Raw genomic sequence first — 23,815 nt, 5'->3', positions numbered from 1 at the left:
TCTATACTCACACTCTGCGGCAAGAAAAAGGCAGATAAAACATCACTAGAGAGTGTTTGCCAGCTTGTCTAAATTGGGTTTTAAAAAATCTCAAACATAATCACTATTTCACACGTACCCCCAGTCCTGATTTCAAAACATCAAAGCAGAAGGAAGAGAAAAGCAAGTTGGTGCAACCAAGAAAATGTCTAAAGTCTGGCACCAAACACTTTTTTTTAAACACAGCCTGAGAAATCTCTTTTTTTCCCCCTCTCACTTGGTTGAGTCAGGAAATATTCCAGGTATGAAGCTTCCCTGTAATGACTGACAGCAGCTTGGGCTGGCTATCAGCAGCACTGTGTGGGTCTCCCAGCGAGTGTGTTCAAGAGGGAGGAAGGGCTGTGACTGCACTGCAGCTTGCGAAGAGACGAGCACACGGCAGGTGGGCGGGGAAGAGTAGGCATTGTGCAACTCTACACACCACCCTGAGAAATTAGCTTAGCTTAAGGCAAATCGAGAGGCTGCAGAGAGCAAAAATCTCACCCTGAACGTGGAGCAGCAACATGCTCTGCTTAAAGGCTGCTGCAGTGGCTAAACATGAAGTCATTCTTACATTTGGATGACCAGTTTGGTTACAATTAAACAGGCTCATTACAGAATGATCCCTCCCCCTGAAGCTGCTTCCCTTTTCAACAAGGCATCTAAAAATAAAAGCACTGCGTGACACAGATGAACATATTCTATCATTTTAAATGATTTAAATCTGATTTTCAATATCTGAACTGAGAAATTATTTCTGGAAGTGTTTGATAATTTTGACACTTGTTCAGGAGTACACTTCCAGCTGGAGAATAGGGGCACTGGCTTTGCAAGCCACAACTGCTGACCGCTGTGCTGTTTAGCAGCGGAAATGTTCTTATCAGGGACATGCAGATGATCCCTAGAATCGTGGCTAACCACACAAGTAAAAAGGATTGCTGTTCTCAGATGCATTCTGTTGTAAATTCTTTCCAATTTCTAATCCACACTACAACATTGTAGCATAATAGTATAATAGCAACTCAGATAACAAAAGGAACTATTTCCATTTTTAAATCTTTTTCAATGGTTTTTGAATTACTGAAACAAGGTGACTTATTTTATTTCTTCTATTGATTACAAGCAATTTATAGATTTTTTGAGACAACTTTTGCACATTTCAGACTTTTAATCTGTCCCAACTCTCTTCCCTTTACCTCTTCTATTAATTCATCTACGAATTTGGTAGCAGTCACCAAAACTAGGCTGGCCAGCGTTTATTGCCCATTCTCAGTTGCCTCTGAGAAGGTGGTGGTGACAACTGAGTGGCTTGCTAGGCTATTTCAGAGGGCAGTTGAGAATCAACCACATTGCAGTGGCTCTGGAGTCACACATAGGCCAAACCGGGTAAGGACGGCAGATTTCCTTCCCTAAAAGGCCATTCGTCAACCAGATGGATTTTTCCGAGAATCGTTTCATGGTCATCAGTAGATTCTCAACTCCAGATTTTTTTAATTGAATTCAAATTCCATCATCTGCCAGGGCAGGAATTGAACCCGGTCCCCAGAACATTAGCTGAGTTTTGTATTAGTAGTCTAGCAATAATACCACTGAGCCATCGCCTCCTCATAACCTATTAGTGTTCTTAGATAGTTATGTAATAGAACAAGGCTACAAAACAAAGTCAAGCTATGGCTTCCACTTGCTCCCTATGTCTTTTTGGGCCATTGCTACAGAATCTCTCCCTCCCATAAGAAGCTCTCTTGCCAGTACATGCAAACTCCGCAGAGAAGGTGCAAACTCTACAGAGTCACCCAAGTAGAGAATCAAACCCGGATCCTTGACGCTGTGAGGCAGCAGTGCTAACCACTGTGCCACCATGCCGGCCTCATCTGAAGAGCCTGTTAACAGTTGCTGCACATTCCCGGGGTTCATTTGTCTCTGACTAATCTTCCAATCTTGCTGCCTGCCCGATCTGCTAAAAATGCCTCTGTCCACATTCCTTTTGTGTGTTGTACTGACGCCTGAGCCCCAGCTTGGAACAATCTAGAAAGGCTGCACTCAGAGTCCTTCCCCACTTTGTCACACTACAGAATGTCCCCCCTTGACATTCCTGGAAATGACTGCTTCCCCAGAAGTTTTCTTTTTAAAAATCAGTGGACATTAGATTCAAAGAAGTGTATTTTTCTGGGAAACAAATACTAGCAAAGCCCAGGAGCTTATCCACACACAACACTTCAGCATAATTTACCCACAATGTGGTGGATAAATTGTTGGAAGGTATTTTGAGAGATAGGATCTACAGGCATTCAGAGGTGCAAGGACCGATTAGGGACAGTCAGCATAGCTTAGTGAGTGGAAAATCATGTTTCACAAAGTTAATTGAGGTATTTTTGAAGGGGTAACCAAGAAGGTTGATGAGGACAATGTAGTTGATGCTGTCTACATGGACTTTAGCCACGCCTTTGATAAGATACCGCATGGTAGGTTGTTGCATAAAGTTAAATCTCACAGGATCCAGGGTGAGGTATCTAAATGGATACAAAAGTGGCTTCTTGACAGAAGTCTTTTTACTGTGTTTACCCCAGTCCAATGCCAGCATCTCTACTTCTTGACAGAAGCCAGAGGGTGTTGCAGAGAGTTGTTTTTCAAATAGGAGGTCTGTGACCAGCGATGTGCCTCAGGGATCAGTGCTGGGTCCACTGTTATTTGTCATTCATATTAATGATTTGGATGAGAATATAGGGGGCATGGTTAGTAAGTTTGCAAATGACACCAAGGTTGGTGGCATAGTGGACAGTGAAGAAAATTATCTCCAGTTGCAGCGGGATTGTGATCAACTGGGCCAGTGGGCTGACGAACGGCAGATGGAGTTTAACTTAGACAAATGCGAGGTGATGCATTTTGGTAGATTGAACTAGGGCAGGACTTAATTAATAGTAGAGCATTCGGGACAGTTACAGAACAAAGAGATTTAGGGGTACACGTTCATAGCTTCTTGAAAGTGGAGTCACAGGTGGACAGAGTGGTGAAGAAGACATTCGGCATGCTTGGTTTCATCAGGCAGAACACTGAAATCAGGAGGTGGGTCGTCTTATTGAAGTTGTACAAGACATTGGTAAGGCCACATTTGGAATACCGTGTGCAATTTTGGTCACCCGATTATAGAAAGGATAGTATTAAACTAGAAAGAGTGCAGAAGAGACTCACTAGGATGCTACCGGGACTTGATGGATTGAGTTATGAGAGTCTGAATAAACTGGGATTTTTTTTCTGTGGAGCATAGGAGGCTGAGGGATGACCTTATAGAGATCTATAAAATAATGAGGGGCATAGACAAGGTAGATGGTCAATATCTTTTCCTAAAAGGTAGGGGAGTGTAAAACTAGGGGGCATAGGTTAAAGGTGAGAGGAGAAAGATACAAAAGCGTCCAGAGGGGCAATTTTTTCACAGAGGGTGGTGAGTGTTTAGAACAAGCTACCAGAGGTAATAGTAAAGGCAGGTACAATTTTGTCTTTTAAAAAGCATTTAGACAGTTATATGGGTACGATGGTTATCGAGGGATATGGGCCAAATGCGGGTAATTGGGATTAGTTTAGGAGTTTAAAAAAAAAGGGCGGCATGGACAAGTTGGGCCGAAGGGCCTGGTTCCATCCTCTATGACTATATGACAATCCAGCAAAGCACTAAATAAGAACTAATAATAAACAATTTCTGCCATCTTTTATATATTCTAATTCCATTTTTTATATATTCCTCAAAGGAATTATCAAATCTTTAATAAGTCATCTTTTTTACAAATTTCCTCCATGAAGCTTAGTAGAAGATTCAAACCTACATTAGTGTCCAACTGATGGGCACCCAGCTCACAACATATTTTGCTTCTGATATTACTTTAGTTTGGAATTGCCAATACCAAGGTATTTCCTTGTTTTTTACTTTGTTAGGGGCATAATCCGTGCCCACATTTACACTTAATTTTTTTACTTGTCATAATTTTAATGGGTGGCATGGTGGCACAGTGGTAGTGCTGCTGTGTCACAGAACCAGGGACTCGGGTTCAATCCTGGACTCGGGTGACTGTCTATGTGGAGTTTGTATGTTCCCCTTGCGCTTGTGTGGGTTTCTTCCCACACTCAAGGTGTGTGGGTTAGATTGATTGGACATGCTAAATTGCCCCTTACTGTCAGGGGGAATAGCAAGGTGATGGGGCTTGGGTGGAACTGTGGTCGGTGCAGACTTGATGGGCCAAACGGCCTCCTTCTGCACTGTAGGGAACAAAACGTTACAAATGTTTGTCTCCTTCCTAACCAGTGTCTCAGAAGTCCCTCTTAATACTCTTATAAGAAGAATAATCAATAAATGAAACAATGAATATAAAATGCCAAGAAGAAATGTAACTAATTACATTAAGATATCATTCCCAGAGGTGATGGTGTACCCCAGCTCCGAGGGAGCCCACCGGTTGTGAAAGGTCTGAAGCATGCCAGCGGCCACTGCATGCTCCCTCTCTAAGGCTACTTAGTTGCAAATGTGGCCGTGGTACAGGGGCAAATCTCTCTTTATATATGCTCAATCAATGCCCTGTGTATCCTCAATCTTGATAATACAATTAACACTGAATTGGAGTTCTAGCATCCCTCCAGGTTTCAGCACATGACCTTCAATAAGAAAGGTTTGAACTCGTCACACAAACACTTCAACTTTATTTAAAACCTCAAAGTGCTCTATTTACACAATGCTTAGAAACCTATGTCAGACTCCATATATGAATGATTCATATGTGAGCTTTGCAAGTACTGTACTTCTAGTCTCCTGAGTGCAGTAATGAGACTGAAAAGGACAGCATCATTTCTTGCAAGAGGTATGGATCAAGCTTTGATTTTGTCAGGAAAATCTGTCCTTAGCACAAGAATAGTAAACACTAAAACATCATTTTTGGCGGGGGCTGCTTCAGAAAGGTTTGAAAGATTTCAAATTTATGTTGACAGATACGAGGTGACAGACACAAAGACATCTTCAAGTTAGTGGTGATGTTGCTAATGCGTGCCGTTAACCCCGGAAAAGTGTTATTCAGTTTGGTCCAAATAATAATTCTCTTCAAAATAAGTCATGTGCCATTTGATTGTTCCACATATATATCAGCATTGCAGATTGCACAAAATGGAGCAAACAGATTAGACATGCTGGACAAAAAACTGTCCAGTCATACTAAGGGAATCAATTTGTGTTGGAACATCTTAATCTGCTGAACTCTGCTTTTGTATTTTAATCAGTGCTCGAAATCAAAGATTAGTCCTTTAAGCTAGTCTTTCTCAGATGAAGTGCTGAAATTGGATTATCTGTAGAGACATTATTCCCAACAGATCCAGATGCAATAGGCCCGAAAGATCATGGGCAGCGATCCTAGGAACTACACAGGGAAGGCACCCGTCAGGATTCTCCAATGTTGACTCTACCTATGCAGGGTCAGTGGGACATTTCATTCATGCCAAGCCTTGGAGAGGCTGAAGGTGAGGACACATCCAGCCTGGGAATACCGGTTCCAAATATGCCCCCTCCAAAAAAAAATAAAAGTTACACTCAAAAGGCGTCTTTCAAAACCACCAGATGTTTCGAACTATTTTACAGCCAATGAAATACTTTCGAAGTATAGTTACTGTTATGCTGTAGGAAAAGCAGCTGCCAATTTACACACAACCAGACTCCCACAAACAGCAATATGATTGTGACCAAATATTTGTTTCTCAATGCTGACTTAGGGATAAATATTGGCTTGGACGCCAAGGATAACTCATCTGCTCTTCAAAATAATGCCAATGGATCCTTTACATCCATCTCTGTGAGGACAGAGGAAGGCCCAGTTTAAAGTCTCATCTGAAAGACTGCACTCTACAGCCTTGAATTTTGTGCTCAAGTACTTTTGACTCAGGGCAACAGTTGAAACTACATAAATGCTTTCATAAGGAGATGGAGGTTCTGCTCCTTCTAAAGCTGCACAGGAAGTGGCACATGCAAGCCTGGCTTTTTTTTCCTCCATTTGGTCAGAGCTGTGGCAGGACAGTGCCTGGATTTTTGCTCCAGTCCAGAGTTTCAAAGTTCAATTTAACTACGCATAGAAATTACAACATAGAAATTACTTGCTCTGTCCAAATCAGCCATGTTGTTGTTTTTTCTCCACATGTACAGTAATCTGAATCCCATGTTCCATCTAACCACCTTTCTTTCTACAATAGGCCTGCAGGGCAGCATAGTGGCACAGTGGTTAGCACAACTGCCTCACAGTGTCAGGAATCTGGATTCAATTCCCGGCTTGGACCACTGTCTGTGCAGAGTCTACACATTCTCCCCATGTCTGTGCGAGTTTCCTCTGGGTGCAAAATATTTTTGTTGACGGGTAGAATATGCGGTTTTAAACTCAGATGCAACAGAATGCCAAGGTTTTGGACAACCGTGTCTCTTCTGCTTCCAACTGGTTTCCAAAGGACTTTGAGCCTTTCCCAAAGCCAGTGGAGCTGGTTTTGAGGACCTGAATTCACCAGTATGTTGAAAATTGGTTGAGGTGGAGCTGGGATAAAACTCAAACGTCCTCAATCACTCTCAGTGGATAACAGAACATAGAAATCCCGGATTTGGTGAGTAACTAGACACCGGATTTCAAGCCTGTGCAGGGTAGAAGCAGTGCGTGACTTGCGAGGGATCACACAGGATTTGTTTCCTATCACATGGATTGTTTCCAAAGAACGTAGTTGCCTGAAGGGATGTAAATGAATGGGCTGCCTGTTGCATCTTAGCAAAACGTTTGCCTGCATTTACTACAAAATTCAAAGAGTGTTTAATGTTGGTTAGAAATTTACCAGAGGATTAGCTCAAATGCTTTAGTGTCCCTGTGGTTGCTAATATTCTGACAACTGGTATAACTTCCTATTCAATACCTGCCGCCCAGCTAACCTTCATTCAGGAAGAGGTGAGGATTAGCAGGAAAGTGATCGAGTCATGTTTTGCACTGGTGCCTGGAGTTACCCCACAGAATGTTAGAGTCTTGAAAAGAACAGTAGCCCTGTTTACAGTTGTTCAGGAAGGGTAGATCAGATCATAAAGGAAGTGCTCTGCATCATGGTCACAAATAGAGGTTTGCATGTTGAGATGAATATATCGCAATGCAAATGACTACTTCCATGCAGGACTGAGGGTTTATAAGGTAGCATCCAGTGGCAAACTCACAAACGGTGAAAGGTCTGCATTACCATGGAAAATTAGGTCAAAATCATTAATAGAAAAATATTGCAGTTGCTGGAAATCTGAAATAAAAAGAGAAAACATTGGAAAAACGCAGCAGGTCTGGCTGCATCCTTGGAGACAGGAACAGAGCAAACATTTCAAGTCCGACATGACTCTTCTTCGTAATGCTGGAATACCTCATACATGTGATTTAAACTGGTGAATGTATATTCATGAAACCAAACCATTGGCTTTGTTCACCTTTTAATGCTCCACCCTACTCTACTGACTTAGCAACAATTTCTATCAACCACAACTCATGCACCACATTCATACCCTCACCACACCCTCGTACACTTAGAACTGCTGCACGTTTTACACATTACCAATCATGACAGGCACCTCACCCAACACACTGCACCACATTCACTGATCCCCTCCCTCCTGCAGGACAAGATAGTCTACATGTACAGGAAGCAGCACCCAACCAGCTGCATGTTGTCATTGATGGTGCCCGTCTCATCCATCGCTGGTGCAGTCACGACTAAGCCTGTGACCAGGGTTGAAACCATGGAAGGTGACAACATGCTTATTGATAATTATCCTTCTCACATCCCACTTTGCCCTCATTCCATAATTTCTTACAAGCTGAAGATGCAGTTAGCTCGCCCCTCTTACTTTCCGTCCTTCTCGTCACTGCTGCTCATACCTATGTGTCTTTCTCCTTCCGCATATCCAAGAGTTGTAGTGGTTGAAGAGTAAGAGGTGGAAGAGGAAAAAGTGACAGAAAGAAGAACCGGTCGCTCATCTCCACAGCCACCAGTTCAGACAATGACACTACATACTTTACAGGGTATTGCTTCGATGTGGGATTCGCACATGGTGAGCCACCTGGCATGAGTGGGATGTTGCCAGGACAGGAGAGAAAAGTACCACAGATGCCAGCTTGCTGGAAGGCGAACTCACACAGGATTTCTGCTGCAATGGACTCAGATGAGGGCTTTGATGGAGTGATGTACAGTAAAATGCTGGTGGGCATGCACGCAGAAACGTTTAGAGCATTGCAAACCTATCAGAAAGATTACAGGCATTGTGGAGCATGGAGGAGCTTAGCAGCAATTTTGCATACATCTTTACGTTGAACTTAGAAGCCCTCCTTTTCAGTGTGGAATTGGCAATGAATTCCACTAACACACTTACTGACCAAGTCACGGTGCAGCATCAAAACACAGCACAGGTAGAATCCTGCCAACGTCAGAGTACAGATGCTCAGATTGTTTCCCTCATGGCCCTGAACACCAGTGTACAACGGAGTTTGTGATGACTCATAGCACTCCAGTCATCTGTCCTTCAACACATTAGATTGTTGCGGTCTGGAGCCAGGCGATGTGATTCTATGGGAGCATGAAGCTGTATCCTCTCAGCATGACACCACTGACCCTCCATCAATGTGCCTAATGCTGCTCAGTCAGTCAGCCCAATCTAATTTAGTTCAGTTATTAGTGTCACAAGTAGGCTTACATTAACACTGCAACAAAGTTACTGTGAAAATCCCCCAGTCGCAACACTCCAGTACTTGTTCGGGTACACTGAGGGAGAATTTAGCATGGCCAATGCACCTAACCAGCACATCTTTCCAACTGTGGGAGGAAACTCACTTCCTATCTGACCCTTCCTATCCAGAGTTAGTGCAACTCAAAACTTTGTCTTCTAGAGCCAGAGCCTTGTTTAGATGGCATCTGCAGTTAGCCATGTTGTAGCCACTGCGGTGGCACTGCATTGCAGCACTAGGATAGGAAGTGGCTAATGGAAGATAGGGATGAAGGGAATGCACAATATTAATTAGTTGAGTTTGGTATGGCATATTGGACAGTTTGATTGAAAATATTGGTTTGTTTTGCAATGACTTTTGTTGTAGCAAAATGGCCAAATGGATACTGTAATGGTTAATAACAGAGAGAAGGTAAGGAGTGGGACTCTGGATGAATGGAAAACTGGATTGTGCTGCAGTCAGATGAGTTGATCAGGAAAAGCCGAGTGAGAAAGAGCCACGTTGGTTTCTTCCTCCCTTCCTTCTCAGTTGTTAGCTGTATACCAATGCTGTGCTCTCGCCAGGATAGGGCTGTGTAGGATGCAACAGATGACAATGAATCATAAGGCATGTTTTGAAGAGTCTGCCAGAGCTGCTCCTGAGGAGTCCAGCAATGGAAACTTTACTTAAGCACGCCAATGCTCAGTTCAGTGCTGTTTTGCGTGGCAGCATAGCTCTTGTTACATGGTTGTTGCTCATGTGTGTGTGGATGGTGCACTGGAATCGTGTGCTTGGTGGTTTACGGATAGCTCTCGCCACCCTGTAACCACCTTCTGGTTTCTCATTGTGGCTCTAATGCAGATGCCACAGTGGATTGGTGAAGAATAAAGGAACCCTGTCTGCAGCTAGGATACTGGGCATTGACTGGCATCTTGCCCCTGGACGTAGGGGAAATCGGTATGGTTTTTTATTTGTGTTGTTGCACAAGGCTGCTTTAACAGTGCAATCACGTGATCACTCTGATATCATTGGGTATTTTTGCGAGCTCTGTTTCAGTCAGGATCCAGTCGTTGTACAGCGAGCAGCTCTGAATAAACCTGCTCATTGTTTTCTACAAAAACCACATGCAGCAACTCTTAATTCTGTCAACGTCTAAAGCAGCAGATACAACAGATACCTTTGTGGTTCTGGTATATATCTGCATTTACATATGGCTCCCACAAAATGACAAGTAGGCAGTCAATGGCATCCTGAACCACCAGGGTGCCGGTCGTCCTGGCAATGTCAAGTTCTTGCCCCACCTGCTTCCACCTAGAAAGAGAGAAGCACAAATATTGACAGGGTATCAGTGGCCTCCCTTACTCTGTGCTGAACGCCTAACTACAAGAGGTTACTGATGTCACCTGCTCCAGCCTGGAAGGAAAGGAAAAACAAAACTTACATTTACATCAAACACTTATCATGACTACCAGAGGCCTCAGAGTGTATTACAATCAATGAAGTATTTTTTGCAGTGTAGCCACTGTTGTAACGTAGGAAACTTCAGCCAGTTTCCATATATCAAACTCCCATAAACAAGGTGACCATCGTTTCCCTTTGTCATATTGATTGAGGGACAAATATTGCCCAGAACACCAGCGATAACAGCCCTGCTCTTCTTTGATATATGGCTCTAGACTCCCTTCCATCTGAGGGGGCAGACAAGGCCACACTTTAACGTGTCATCAAAAAACAGCATTTCTGACAGTGCAGCACTCACTCAGTACAGCACTGAAGTCCCCACTTTGATGTTTTGTGCTCAAGTCCTGGAGTGGAACTTGAACATGGGACCCTGTTACTCAGAGGCAAAAGTGCTACCAACTGAGCCACAGCTGACACTGGTGAGGAGTCTGATGCAGAGAGATGCAGGCCACTTCTACAGCTCCTGGCAATGCTGCCCTCATCCAGCTCTGGGCTGCAGGTCTGCCTGCCACAGGTACACATTTCTGTGACCATCTCCATCATCAATGACACACACAAGGTAACTTGCGTGCGTGTGAGCGAGAGCAGGAACATTTAGGTTGAAAGTGGCTCTATTAAGAAATAAGTCAGAGTGTCATCATGAGATGCCGCTACACATTTTGGGCACATACTCGTAACAACAGTGTTAATGACCTGCCCAAAATGGCCTCAGACGGGCCACCACCAGGAGTACATACATGCAGCTCGGATGTTATGTCCAACTCAAAGCGGCACCTACAGTTCCAAAAAAACGGACATTGTGCAATCCAGTTTTACAGCCCCAGTTTCTTCCCGAGATTACAAGTCATAGTGCATCCAAAGTCATCCAGTTAGAATGAAATTGCCAACTCACGAGCTAGATGTGAAAAGTTTTGTGTGCGCAATCAACTTTAGGGAACATACCTGTCTGATTAGGTTGAAGTCATTTGAAGCTGGCGTGGGATTTTACAGCCTCGTTCTCCCCAAAATCGTAAAATCCCGCCTGGGGTCAACGGATCTTTCCAGTGTCTGCCCTGATTCCTATGGTGGACGGAGCGGTAAAATTCCATCCCCTGTCTCAACACTGATGCCACAACTCACTCTCACACCTGAAGCTCCCGGAAGTTACAGCTACTGCCAATTTTCTTTTTTCCAGCCCGTTGTGCCTATCCTATCTAGACAGGATCGGAAGCAACACATTCTTTTCCTCTATATACAGCAGCTAAAAATGACAATACTCAATGCAACCTCTGATATTGCTTGTTTTTATGGTTATGAAGCGCCTGCATTTAAAACTACAGTAATGCACTGTGTGATGATAAACGGTGTCTAGACATGAGAGACGATTCTTGCACAGATGCCCTTTTCATTCAGGTCAGCCAAATGCGGAGCTATAATTAACAATCAAACATACACAGGGACCAGTGTCTTTCCTGCATAGGTCTTTTGATTTTAACTGTTGCTTAAGTAAACTAACCTCAAAAATGTTGTAAAGGCGAGCTTTGAAAAATTGGACACATTTGGCAAGTTCCGTCATTATTCAAATCTCAGCTGCTCGAAGCTGCATCGGAGCGAACAACACTCGGGCTCTTGTTCCCCGTGTTGGGCGCTCTGGTTGCCCATGCCAGCAGTTGGAAGAATCTCATTGGTTCTGGGCTAAGGCCACGCGACACAGAACGATGATTCAGTTTCGTCAAAGAAAGCGAAATGACTGAAGCGGAGCATCAATGCATTCTTTGCAAAGATGTATAGCCAGGTTCATAGCAAATTACTTCAGAACCCTTTTTTTTTATTTCTGATTGATGGAATGCGGTCATTGCTGGCTGGGCCAGCGATTGTCGTCCATCCCTTACTGCCCTCGAGCAGGCGCTGCTGAGTTGCCTTCTTGAACTGCTGCAGCCCACGTGGCATAGGCACAGCCCCCTGTGCTGTTAGAGAGAGTTCCTGGATTTTGAGCCGGTGGCGCTGATGGAACGGCGATACAATTCTAAGTCAGGATGTTGTGCGGTTTTGTAGGAGAACTTGCAAGAGTTCTGGGAGGGAGGTTGCAAGTGGGAGGAGCCGGCAAAACGGGAGAGAAAGAGAGAGAGACGGTGAGTGGGAGGTTTGGCAAGCAGAGAGGGGCATAGAAAGAACCACAGGAAAGACAAGTGAGGACTGGAAGCGACCCATATCATGAATACCATTGTCAGAAGTGGAAACACTCTTGGACTCTTTCAAATGGTATCTCGCATGTATCTGCTGCAGAATAACTATTTGGAAGCAATCACAAACTCAAGTTCCACTCTACTGAGTCCCTGATGCAAGCGTATGGTACATAAAGGTGACAAGTGGGGGCTGCAACATGACAAAATCAGGAAAAGATAGTAAAATCTCAATAATCCTTGGCAACCCCTTTCAGTGCATTAAAGAGGAATTGCTGGCTTTGAATTAAAGTGCAGGGTTGGATACTGAGGAAAGCAGCCACAAAAATAAACTTTTCCAAAGATGAACATTTTAAAAATGAATAGCTTTTCAGCTCAGCCCGTTCTACAGATCATACATAATGTAACATTTCTTTAGGTCCAGTTCGGGAGTAGAAATATTTCTGTGAAGTCAATCATATTGAGTATTCTCTTGGGGGCTGAGTAATGCAGACCATGCAGTGGCATTGTTGCAAATTACAGTAATCAGGACAATTCACTTAATAAATGTACTTATCACAGGAATGCAGCTATAGTAGCTGCCTACTGCTTAGGCTTACTTACACATCACAGTTAACTTCATTACAGTATTAATGAAAGTCCACTTCAAAGTTTATTTATTGGACACAAGTAAGGCTTACATTAACACTGCAAAGTTACTGTGAAATTCTTATTGAATGGCGGGGCAGGCTCGAAGGGCTAGATGGCCTACTCCTGCTCCTATTTCTTATGTTGTTATGTTCTCCTAGTCGCCACAGTCCGGCGCCTGTTCGGGTCAATCCGCCTAACCAGCACATCTTTCAGAATGTGGGAGAAAATTGAAGCACCTGGAAGAAACACACGCAGACACAGGGAGAATGTGCAGACTCCACCCAGACAGCGACCCAAACTGAGAATTGAACCCGGATCCCTGCCCCTGTGAGGCAGCAGTGCTAACCACTGTGTACTTGTCGCTAATAAATAAACTTTATGTCACAGAGGGTTGACAGTAAATTAGAAAAAAACAATGTTCATAATTAATAATAATAATTTAGTGTTTGAAATCGAAACTACAATTTCTAAACATGCTGATGAACCAAATTGGACAGGATAATCACCACTGAGGACAAATGTAACAAACTGCAAAAATAAACTTGCAGTTAACTGGAAAATTAATTTCAACATGGATCAGTGAGGAATTAGGAGGTCAAATTACTTGGAAAATAAGCATCTTAATAGGATAGAGGAGGAAAGGCATCTAGGAGTACAATCACACAAGTCACAAAGTTACATACAGGTCAATAAGGCCATAACAAAAGCAAACCAAATGCTACGATAGAATTAGAAAGTACCATAGTTATGTTAATATTGTATCCAAGCTTGGTTAGGCCACACATAAAATACTCTCTACAGTCTGGTCACCATATGTTAAAAATAAAGGCACTGAAGAATATAAAAGTGATTTAATAAGGATGATCTCAGAACTGCAGGATTATATCTATCAGGAAAGGATGAACAGGCAGAGTCTCTTTCCTCTCAAGCTGTGAGAACTGACCTCAGAATAGAAGTATTTAAAACTATGAAATCTTTTGGAAGAGCTCACATAGATAAGAGCGTTTCCACTTATGACATTGGTATTCACAACATGGGCCTCTTACAGTCCTCACTCGACTTCCCTGTGGTTCTTTCTACGCCTCTCTCCACTTGCCAAACTCTCACTCACTCTCTCTCTCTTCCGCTTGCAGCCCCCTCCCATTTGCAATCTCCATCCCAGACTCACCCATTTGATGGCTCTCTCGCTAGCTTTCTCCAACTTGCTGCCTTGCTCTAGAGACCTCACTCACAGAGAGGGTCGTGAGGGGGTGGGAGCGGGCGTGCGCAGAGGGTGGGGGTGAGGGGGCGGGTGGGGGCAAGGGGATGAAGGAATTTGGGAGAGGGCAAGGAGGTGGTCAGGGGGATGGGTGGGGGGGCTGAGGGGGAGGGCAGGCGGGTCGAGGGGGAGGGCAGGGGTCAAGAGAGGGAAAGAGTGGGGAGAGGAGGGAATGAGTGGGAGAGGCAGTGGCAAGCAGGAGAGAGAGGTGGAGCAGAACCATGTAGAGGTGACATGATTCTTGGTTTCTGGCTGGAGAACCCCACACAAACCAATCCCATTTCACTCAGGGATCAAGTCCCAACATTCTACTGAATGGCTGTGCCCTGTGGATCTGGTTCTGCTGTTGGCACAACAGTCACCATAGTCCTAATATCATCACTGAATCCCTGGCACAGTGAGTGATGGCAGGAGGGAGGGTGTGGACTAGGGGGCTGTGGGGGAGAGGCTTCGACAGCAAAGATTGAGGGTTGCTCTCAACGACACGTCTTTCCTGATGCTGGGTCCCTCAATCTGGCACTGGGTGCCTTTGCAACAACAAGTAGCCCTGCATGGATCTGTTTGTCCTGCTCACCACACAGAGAGACCCTCACCCACTGCTGGGTTAATACCAATTAAAGGTCTCAAATGGCGGAGGGTTAGGAAGTCTGTCCGTAGGCTTTCCCATTATGGACTTCATCAGGGTAAGGGGTAACAGGTGGAGGTTGGGGGGTGGGGTGGGGGAACCACCAAACTCACCACAATGGTGGGCACAAGATCTCACCCTCAGTGGGTGGGAGAGGCTGCAAGCTGAGCAGAAGCTGAAAGATGAGCTGGGCTGAGTGGATAGAGTGAGTGGATTATTAAACACATTAAAAGCAGTCCACTTGGCTGACCGTGTACAGTTACTCATGCAGTTATCTTTCGTAATCAAGTTTTATATTTTGCGCAGCAAGGTACTTTTCTGAAGAAAGACATTGCCATGAATCAATGAGGGTTTTTAAATTCTATCTGCAGCACAGTCTAACATTTCCCAGTATTGTAATTGGCCCTCACTAATTTTCCACTGAATTTCACTGACTTATAAAACAAGAGCGAAACAAGAGACAATCAACTCAAAACAATCACTGAGAAGTCAAACAGGAAATTCAAAAAATCCCCTTTAGCCCAGGGAGTGGAGAGAACACAGAACTTGCAGCTACCTGCAGAGTGGTTCAGGTGAATAGTTGGGATATCTTTAAGGCGAGGTTAGATAAACATATGAAAGTAAAGAGAGGATTACCCTGATGAGAGTTAGAGGACGAGAATGAGAGGAGAGTTGAATGGAGCATATGGATTGGTTGGGCCAAATAGCCCAATTCGTGCCATCTATTTGATACAATTCTATGAAATACAAAAGGCAAATCTTTAGAATTTAATTCTATGCTAATTTGTTCTTCTACCTCTTAAAAAGAAGCTGTTTGAATGTTGTCACTCCATTCACTGGGTTATGGCCCCAGCTTCCTTGGAGAGCATAATTGCAACAAGTTGACAAGATCACTAATTGCTAGGTGTGTAAAGCAATTTGTCCAGATGGTAGGCGGGTAGCTGTTTGAGGTGGTAAGTTGGGGAGGAAGTCTTTTCCGTCATCATTCACTTGTAAAAAGTCTCCTTATAAACATGCAGTTCAAACCCAAGGGTAAATATTGAATAAGCAAGCTCCTGTATCTGGCAGGAAACTGTTGTATACCTAAAAGCACATTTAGGAGCCCCTCTGTGTGACTGTACAAATTCACAAACCAAATGGGCGTTGCTGCTTTTGTTGGCTGGGTGTACTGAGATTCTCACCCCAATTTACCCCATTACCCCAGTCAACAAAGTAATAGAAATGGCCTCAAATGTTATTCTTACTCCTAATTTCAAACAATACGCAATAATTATGATATAGAACATGTCTGTGTATTGTACTAAATAAGCTTTATACTAAATAATACATTGGAGGTCCTCCAGCCGTGACTGGAATACAGTTGTCATGGAGAACTGGTCATATTATAATGTGTGAATCCTTAATGGTGCAGTTTATTCTTATTCCTATAAATACCAACATTTATATCTTCACTTTTACCAATTTTTATATACCCACTTTTTCTCTTCCGCTTCCCTGGTGAAATACATTGTGAACCATATGTCTTCAGGCGCTGCCACTTGCCTTCTGGATAACTGTCATTTCCAATTGGCTGATCATTTTGTTTGGAATAACTTAACACAGATGAACTAAAGGAGACTTGGCATACTGGTACAAGAATACGAAAATTAGCATGCAGGTACAGCAAGCTATTAGGAAGGCAAATATTGGCCTTTATTACAAGGTGATTGGAGTACAACGATAAATTAGTCTTGCTACAGTCATAAAGGGTTTAGGTGAGACCGCATCTGAAGTACGGTGTGACCTTTTGGTCTTTAAGGCAGCCACTTAATAAAAAATATACTTGCATTGGATGTGGTACTGCCAAAGTTCACTAAATTAGTCCTTGTGATGAGGTGAGAGACTGAGCAAATTGGGTTTATTTTCTTTGGAGATTAGAAAAATAAGGCTCTCTCATTGAAGCCTACAAAATTCTGAAGGGGCAACAGGCAGGGTGGACACAGAGGTTGTTTTTATTGGTAGAGAAGTCTAAAGTGCAGTCTTGAACATGATCATTTAGTACTGAGATGAGGAGAAATTTCTTCATTCTAAGGGTTGTGATTCTGTGGAATTCTCTACCCCAGAGGGCTGTGGCTGGTCCATCATTGAATAATTAAGACGAGAGACAGAGAGAATTTTGGGAATTAACAGATATAGGAAGTCGGTGGGAAAGTGGATTTGAAGGTTAACCATGATCGTATTGAATGATGGAGCAGGCTCGATGGGCTGTGTGGTTTACACCTCCTCCCATTTCTTATGTTATGCATGGAAAGAGAGATGCGTTTGGCGGGGCTAATTCCTTTTCTTAGTTTCAAAACGTTCTACAACATGTTTTAGCGGCATTTCTGGACTGTGCACCTCAGGAGAGGCTCTATGATCTACACAAAAAGCCAGCTATCCTCAAAATAGATTGAGCAACTTTTGGACTGTTACAGTTGGCCATTGTAGCATGTATGACATCAATGGTCATTAGAGACCTAAGTTGTTCACTGCGTTGGATACAAAATACACTGTAAATTAAAGAGCCTTTTTTTGTACGATGATATAACGATTATAGTTAGAGTGGACAAAAGGATTTGTTGTACATTGATCACAACCCATGCTGTTGGTTTTGTTCTGTTTGGTGGACTTTCTCAAGTAAGGGGCAAGTCCCCCCAGTACTGTGTTCCTGGTGGGTGCCGGTCTCAAGTAACTGTCCATTCTGGGAAGGTGAGAAAGTCTGCTAAAGACTGGAGGGCACCAAAAGCTCAGAGATGCCACCCTGTACTCCTCTTTGTGCAGGGTTGCCAGAACAAATGCATCCTGCACTTCAAAAGGTTTAAGCTGCACTCAAGACCAGAACTTTCAAAGTGCACCCCCCATTCACTAGTAACCATCGACTGCTGATACTCCACTCAGCCTCAAAATCAGGGACCTTCCAATATGGGAATTCAATATTCCTAGCCTTGAGCCCGTCTGCATGAATGGTTTGTTTGGGCAGTTGGAGGTTCTATCACTATAAAGTCAGACAGAATTTCTATTGCTGATCAAATGCCATATTTATGTTTTATGCTATCACGACAACACAGTAGGACTATGAGAAAGGGAATCATTAATTTGTTCCTCTAATTCCTCAGCTAATTCAATTTCTAACTTTCCTGTAATGCACACTAAAAATACATGGTGTCAGTTTGTGATGGAGACAGGAATGGGACAAGCTGTGATGTGCCATGGTTGAACAATCGAATAACACTCAATGTCTGAGTTTACATCAAGAAGGGACATGTGGGCAATGTGTTGCTGGCACCCAAAGAACCATATGCCAGCATAAATTAGCACCTCCAGGAAAGGAAGGAAGAATGTTGTTGGCCTGCATACCAATTTACACATTATTTCAACAGCAACTCATTGTGTGAACTCCTTGACACATTCTGACATGTAAATCTTCCTGAGCCTCTATACTAGCTGACATTACAAATGATTCTACTTCCTCAGGTGCAATGTCTCTGCCTTTCAAACCACAATCACCATCTCCGCCTCAAAAAAAATCTTTAATCCGCCTCCTTGAAAACTATCTTTCCTTTGCCAACTTCACTTTCCTCCCAAAAGTCATTGAATGTATTGTTGCTTTCCTGAACTGTGCCCATCGCAACACAACTCTTCCGAATGGAAGGTGGAGGAACAGAGTACGTCCAGGGTGCGTGGGGTCCTTGATTGTGCTGCCTGCTTTCCGAGGCAGCAGGAAGTGTGGGTAGAGTCAATGAATGGGAGGCTGGTTTGAGTGATGGACTGGGCTTCGTTCACAACCCTTTGTAGTTTCTTGTGATCTCGGTCAGAGCAGGAGCCATGCCAAGGGGAGCAGCAAAAGGGAGGAAGCAAGTGAGAGGAGTTGTAAGGAGGAGTGCTGGGGAGAAAAGCAACAAGCTGGAGGGTCAGGGAAGGAAGTGGTGAGTGGGAGAAAAGTAGTGAATGCTGACATGGCTTCAGGTTCCAAGAACTGACACGAGGGAATTCTGATTGTGAATCATGCCAGGCTGGGCTCCATCATGAGGGAGGCTACCAGCTTTTTGCCTGTGTGCTCGAGAGGCAGTAAATTTCAACTTGCTACCAGGATATGCATGGTTATAATAATTAAGTGGTTGGTACTTGGACAGTTGGTGACCTCACAGCCTAAAGGAAACACTGGTCCCGGGGTCAAAAGATGGCATGGATGAGGGTTTCAGCAGATGAGCTGAGTGATGGTCAGAGTTGGGTGATGCCACAGAGGTGTTGGAGCAGATCTGTGGTCTGAAGCTTGGCTGAAGGTCAAGCATAAAAAAAAGTTGTGTATGTCTGCTTCAGCTTCAGACTGTTCCCAGAGGGAAGAATGAAGATAGTGGTTAGGAAATGGAGTTTATGGCAGAAAGATTCAGACGCTTACAACTCAAATTTTCTTCATAAATTTTAGGATGTTTGTGGCAATTATTTTTAAAATTTAATGAGGAGCAAATTAAACACAAAAAATAACCTGCAAAGGCCTTGCATGCATGGCCACAAGGTTTAAATCTTGACTGAATTTAATCTGTCCTTTTGATCTAAACACTACCATGGAAACGGCGCAATTATTCAGTCTGCATCATCAAACACACACAGGCAGGTGGTTGAGCTTGTTACAAGTAGCCTCAATTCAAAGACAAGTTACATCAGAACAAACACTCCACAAGGCAAATGCACAACTCTCCACATTACCTGAACCTTGTAGGTCTAACTGTGCAAAGCAGGAAGCTGCAATCCTTTATAAATCACATCAAAAACAATAGAGAACTCCTTCAGAATGACATGTCAGTTCTTAAGAATTGGCTAAATAGTTGGTTAATGATAACAAGAATAAAAGGAGTATGGGAACATGCCAGGGAGATTAAACAGTTACAGTCTGTTTGATATATGCAATCCATGTGATGTTTATCCTCAATATAAGCTACATTTTTTGTTTAATCTCCCTGGCATGTTCCCGTACCCCTTTAGTTTTGTTATCAGTAACCAATTATTTATTCAATTCTTAAAAACTGACATGTTCTCTGCTTCAGTCATAACTCTGGTAGTACATTGCATAGTCTCACAATTCTGCGTAAATAGGTTTTTCTGTCTCAAATGTCCTTTATTTAATTTTACATCGAAATCCCATTGACCTATCCCCCTCAATCACCAGAAGTAGTCAGTTCCTGTTAGTGACCCATCCCCTCATGGCTTTAAACACTGCTATCAAATTATTTCTTAATTCACTTAACACAGCTTTTCTTTAATTACTTTTGACCCTATCCAGTTACACAGCTAGTTACACATCTTGGATACCAGGAATCCTAAATCCCTTTTCCATATCATTTAAGGTGGTTTACTTTAAAAAAAAGCCAAATGGACTGCATCACATTGGGCAGGATTTTCTGGCCACGCTCACTCCAAACTCGGAAAATCCTGCCCAAGGCCTTTGCAAGGTCTGTGTCCCACCTACTAGGGTTCCACATGGATGGGAAAATTATGCCTATTGATTTCCATCATCTTGTCAATATCCCACTGTAATGTCCATTGCTCCTCGTGGGCTTCATATTTAAGTTTAGTCTTTAAATTTGGACACCACTCTCGCACACCTACATACACATCATTGATATACAGAGTGAACAAAAAGAGTCCCAGAGCAGAACCTTGCGGGACACTGCTACCTACTTCCAACTATTGAGAAACTGCTCTCAACTCCTACTCTTTTCCTTCAAGCAGCTTTTAATATATCTCACAACCCTCTCATTACTTCTTTACCCCTTAACCTTCTCCAAGTCTCCCATTTACCATTTTTCTGACTGATCATTAAGGCAAATCTCTAGCTGTATTGCCTGTGTTCTTTACGCAGTACCCTTCAGTAGTGTTTCGATTATATGTGATGTCTCTATATAAAATGAGTTAGAAGCAAGAGGAACCTCGGAAAGCTGATGCAGGAGAATACTTATAAACTTACACATTTCAAGGTTTACCGGTATCAGTTATTCCTGGAAACATCTTTGCCTTATGTGTGTTGATTTCCATGGTCCTACATTAATCTGTATTATAGCAAGCCTGGAGATGCCTGAACCAGATGTCTGTGTCTTTTGTGCATGTATTTCTTCGATGGGGCCATGGGATTGGGTGGGGTTGACATGAATGGTATGGGGAGAGAATGGGGATATTGATGTGTGAGGGGTAAGGCTAGGGGGCCTAATATTGAACGAAAGATTGACCCAGTTTTTCACTAACACCAAACTGCCTTGTTGCAGCGCAGTTACTTAATGAACTAGCGGGTGAAACGACTTTACACTTGAAATCAGTTTTGTAATTCAATTTTTGCAGGAGGATCCATTTCAGCTCATTGGTCATCTTGTGTGATCTGCTGTGCGTGAGAGTGTCTTAAAAGCCCATACATCATCTTGGCAAGGCGGCTCATATCATCTGCTTGATTCCATGCACAAACATATATACAAAGCTAATCCTAGATAAGTATTTCTGAACTGAAAAATTCAAGTTGACTTATAATGTAACTATACTCCTAAATCTGCATTTATTATCTAGAAAATGAGGCGGAGCGAGTCAGCATATGGCTGAGTGAAGGCCTAAACATGTATTTTGGTGTTGAAGAAAGGAGGGTGTCTTATACACCAGGTCGGCTTATATGCCATGATCCATGGTAGTTCACTTTTAAAGGCTTCAGTTGATTTTAATTCCAGTGTTGTTTATGGTAGGACATTGCAATTCTAACAACCTCTGTATAAAAAAATCTTTGTTTCTCCCTTTGTTCTTTTAGTGCTGATTTTTAAGTTATATTCCTGTGACCAACACAGCGACCCGGTGGAAATAGTTTATCCCATTTCACAAAAAATGCTTCAAAACTTTGAACTCCTCTTTTTAGTTTTCTCTGCTGCAATAAAATGAGCCTCTATCTGTCTTGTAACTAAAGTATCTCTTCCCCTGCATTAAAAAATATGCATTATATTGTGTACTTTCATTTCATTGTCAATTAATTGATTTTTAATGCCATCATTGTGGTTATGTATTGTATGGAAACTGAGTGAAGCCCAGATAAAGTAAGTTCTGTAGAATCATAGAATCCCTACAGTGCAGGAGGCCATTCAGCCCATCCAGCCTGCATTGAAAACTCTCACCCAAGCCCTATTCCTGTAACCTCACATTTCCTTTCCAGTCCCCCTGACATTAAAGGTCAAATTAGCATGGCCAATCAACCTAACACTTCTCATCTTTGGACTATGGGAGTAAACTGGAGCATCCGGAGGAAACCCATGCAGAATGTCACCCGAGGTTGGAATTGAACCCGGGTCCCCAGCACTGAGAGGCAGCAGTGCTAACCACTGTCACCCATGGTTATCCACTGTGCTGATTCATGATGGCTCACACATAAAGAGCATGCTCTTGGTTTTTGTGGGAGTGATTCCCAGCAATAGTCTGTACCATCAAGAGTGGATGGGAGAAGAGGGGAAAATAATACAGTGGCATGGATAGAGGAGTCATCCCCTAGAAAGTAAACTGCTTCACGAATTGTTGCACTCAACAAGGTGCAACCTCTCAATGTTGAGTGGACTACATTGCCCATGGTGAGTACGCAGCATCAGAATTATGCAATCCAAAAAGAATAGCAGCAGAGAAGGAGTCTTTCAAATTTCCCTCAGTAAACCATCACAATCAAATTCTGCCAAATAATTCCTTACCGTAAAAGGATGCTTCCAGTTCTGACATTCATTCAGCTCTCCTATGTGGAATTAGCAAGTGGCTTCACATTGTCCTCTAACTCAAAGTTATCGGCCCACACTAGCAACTTGAACAAACTCAATCACTTCACAAAGCCACTAAAGGCAGCAGAGAGCTAATCTTCAACGCCATCACGTGAATTGGAGTCAATTACAATCCTTGGAGATAAAAGCACATTATGCTCAGCAACTGCAAAACTTAGCTTAGTTTAATAAACAATTTTAATAATGTCTTGTGTCTGCACATAATTGAGGCAGATAATTTTAGAACTGGACTGTACTGTATAACTGGATCGAGGGGATTCATTTGAACTATCTATATTGTGTCCGTGCACACCCATGTGTTCCTGGGCAGTCAGCTGTACATCAAAATGGCCTGTCAGAGGATGAGAGATCTGACAATGTCTCCAATGTTTGTTGGAGTGAAAATGGGACTAACTCTGAATGAGAAGATGGAGTCTGCCCCTTTATCCTTCTGTATTATGTAGACTGAACTGTCACATTATAAAAGGCATCTTTCTTTCATAATTTATTGCTGACAAGTCAGTTACATTACACAGAATATTTTGTTCTACGAAATGATCGTTTAAGATGAAACTAAATTTGTCATTGAGGGCAGGAACTGCACTCAACTCTACAGTTTAAAAGATGTTTCAATCACACAATGACCTACTGTACAGAAGCAGCACAGTTAAGTCAGTTGCTTTATGCTATTCATCTGGGAAGTAATTGGCAGCTAAGAATCTGAAAGAGAAGACGACGATGGCAATGTACTTCATTATTTAAGTATTCAAGCAGTAAAACCAGAAGAGGATAGAGCCCATTTAAAGTTAAAGTTTATTTATAAAGTCACAAGCAGACTTACATTAACACTACAATGAAGTTACTGCGAAAATCCCCTAGACGCCACAGTCCAGCGCCTGTTCAGGTACTCGGAGAGAGAATTTAGCACGACCAATTTAGCACATAACTAGCATATCTTTCAGACTGTGGGAGGAAACTGGAGAAAACCCACGCAGACACAGGGAGATTGTACCAATTTGGCACAGACAGTGACCCAAGCCAGGAATTGAACTGATGTCTCTGGTGCTGTGAGGCCACAGTGCTAATCACTGTGCCGCCATGCTGCCCAGTCTAATCTAGAATTTCCCTATCCCTGCAGAAGGTAA

At 43.0% G+C, this 23,815-nt stretch overlaps 1 protein-coding gene across 5 annotated transcripts in view; it reads right to left on the bottom strand.

Moving 5' to 3' along the window:
• The window catches only part of cdc42se2 (CDC42 small effector 2), a 179,583-nt gene that overhangs the window by 50,707 nt on the left and 105,061 nt on the right, over positions 1-23,815 (bottom strand). The window contains exon 1 of one of the 5 annotated variants that reach the window (XM_080189665.1): positions 11,707-11,998. The exons of 2 other annotated variants lie outside the window; for them this stretch is intronic. The gene's annotated coding sequence lies outside the window, so the exon portion shown is untranslated. 2 more of the 5 variants (XM_080189666.1, XM_080189664.1) reach the window with 2 other exon arrangements.

The sequence above is a fragment of the Carcharhinus amblyrhynchos genome, chromosome 5 (assembly GCF_965287045.1).
Source record: "Carcharhinus amblyrhynchos chromosome 5, sCarAmb.v2.hapA, whole genome shotgun sequence".
NCBI lineage: Eukaryota > Metazoa > Chordata > Chondrichthyes > Carcharhiniformes > Carcharhinidae > Carcharhinus > Carcharhinus amblyrhynchos.
Note: the sequence above shows the minus strand (reverse complement) of the source record. Positions and strands in the feature narration are given on the sequence as shown.